The sequence below is a fragment of the Elephantulus edwardii genome, unplaced genomic scaffold (genome assembly GCF_000299155.1).
Source record: "Elephantulus edwardii isolate Elephantulus edwardi_28Jun2011 unplaced genomic scaffold, EleEdw1.0 scaffold00046, whole genome shotgun sequence".
NCBI classification, from domain to species: domain Eukaryota; kingdom Metazoa; phylum Chordata; class Mammalia; order Macroscelidea; family Macroscelididae; genus Elephantulus; species Elephantulus edwardii.
In genome coordinates, this window is record NW_006399796.1 from 277,048 (window position 1) to 279,383 (window position 2,336).

General features: G+C 43.0%; 1 pseudogene; it reads left to right on the top strand.

Moving 5' to 3' along the window:
- The first annotated feature begins 791 nt into the window (after positions 1-791).
- Positions 792-2,129, top strand: LOC102861993 (annotated as a pseudogene).
- Positions 2,130-2,336: the final 207 nt, after the last annotated feature.

Below are 2,336 nucleotides of genomic sequence, written 5' to 3' on the forward strand. Positions count from 1 at the left end.
TAAAGTGCCTCATATGTATGGGAAAGCTGAACAATGAATAAGAAAGACCAAAGGATAATTGAAGCCTTTGCCTTTGCATTACAGCAGTAGTGAAAAATATCTGCAAGGTCTTAAGTATTTTGGACATGTTATTGGAAGTGTCCAGTCCCTGGAGAAGGGTATCACAGTTCACTAGAAAGTTAGTGGGAGAAAAAAGGAAGAAAGAAAACTATCAATGAGATAAATTGATACTGTGGCTGCAAAAATAGGCTCAGGTACATGATTGTGAGGATGGTGCAACACCAGGCAGCAATGGTTCATTCTGTGGTACATAGGGTCCTATGGTTGGAGCCACTCAATGACACCTAATAATAATAATGACAACACATATAATGCATGTTTGTTGTTGTTAAGAGCCAAGTCACCTGTGACTCGTAGCAACCCTATGTACAACAACTCTGAAGCCTGCACTATCCTGAGCCAGTCAGTCACACTGATTCTGACACACCTACCCCCACTGCCCAGTTACTGTATCAATCCATCTCATCCTGGGTCTTCCTCTCCTGCACTGTCCCTCCAACTTTCCAAGCATGATGTCCTTCTCCAAGGACTGGTCCCTCCTGGCCACATGCCTAAAGTATGTGAGATAGAGCTTCAAAATCCTGGCTCCAGAGACAGAGCACATGGAGGTGAAACCAACAGTTTGGGCCAGTCTCTACGGGGCCTGCTCATGGCTGCACGTCACCACGCTGCTGGTACAAAGTTAAAATCATTGTTTCTTCTCTGGAGGGTGACACGTATAGAATTAATTTCATGGATCTGGTAATGTGGCAAAAGATGCCAGTCTAATTGAAGCCAATGGAGAACTTAAGGTCTTTATAGACCAGAATATTAGCCCTGGGAAAGGTGTGGTTTCATTTGTAGCTGTCCAACTGACACAGTAAACATTCTTCTTGGAAAACAACTCCTGCCTAAAACCTTTGGACAGTCCAATGTCAACATTGCACAGCAAGTGGTAATCGGTACACCTCAGAGACCTGCAGCGCCAAATACTATCCAGGTAAGAGGTCCCACACACCCCTAACACACAGTTTGTATCACAGAACCAGACTTCAGATGCTTCACCTTGGTCTGCTAGGAAAATGCAACAGAAAAGAAGAGAAGAATGGCAAAGGTCTGCGACATTTTTCAATGAAGGATTGTGAGAAAGTCCACAAAAAAGACATCACTTCATATAACAAAGTGGCTGACGAATTCATCACTGATTTCAATGCTGCTGACAACCATATTTTACCAAATGAATCAGCTTATGACCAGAAGAATGTAAGATGGCAAGTCTATGATGCCTTAAATGTCATAAAGGCCATGAACGTTATCTCTAATGTTAACTTGGCTCAGGAATGTCAGCATTTAGAGGTAGAGGGACAGAGAAGACTTGAAAGAATAAAATAGAAACAGTCTCAGCTTCAAACCTTACTTTACAACAAAATGCCTTCAAGAATTTGGTGCAGGGGGAGGGGGGATCAATCGTTGGGTTGTACAATTTGATGGGGGGCAAGGAAAATTGAAAGAAGTTGTTAGATTTGTTTTCGAGTTTTATAAGTAAACTAATAGAAAAAGGGAGAGGGAAAAATTTGTTGCAGAGAAACCACGAAGCAGAGCAGCAAGGCAACCGGCCACCCCCCTCCAACTGCGTCATCCATTTCCCATTCATCATCGTGAACACCAGCAAGAAGACCGTGATCAAATGCAGCATTTCTAATGAAAAGTTTGAATATTTGTTTAATTTTGACAACACGTCTGAAATCCATGATGACTTGGAAGTATTAAAGTGAATGGGAATGACTTGTGCACTAGAATCGGGAAGCCATTCAGCTGAAGGCCTTAACACCACAAGAAGTTTGGTACCTACAGCTCTGGAACCTTACGTGACAGAAATGGTTCAGGAATCAATCAGCGGTGTATTTGTCACATCCTCGGGTTCAACTTCAAATGGCACAAGGCATTCTGCCGGTGACTTGACCAACGAGGCAGATGGGATGCTGGCCACAAGCTCCAGGGGTTCTCAGTACAGCGGCTCCAGAGTGGAGACTCCAGTGTCTTACGTCGGGGAGGATGATGACGATGACGATGGCTTTAATGAAAATTGATGTTTCACGGCTTGTAGATCCCCCTTCTCCCCATCAAAGTCTGCTTCAGGAAGAAGATGAAGAAAAAATGTGTAGGGAAGAGACTTTAAAAAAAATGTGGTTCCTTCTGTTTCTTTTTGGCCTTCCCCCCAAAAGTTACTGGTAAGCTATTGAATTTAGATATGAACCTCCAATAAGCAAGCAAGAATTGGTTTTCGTAGGATTTTT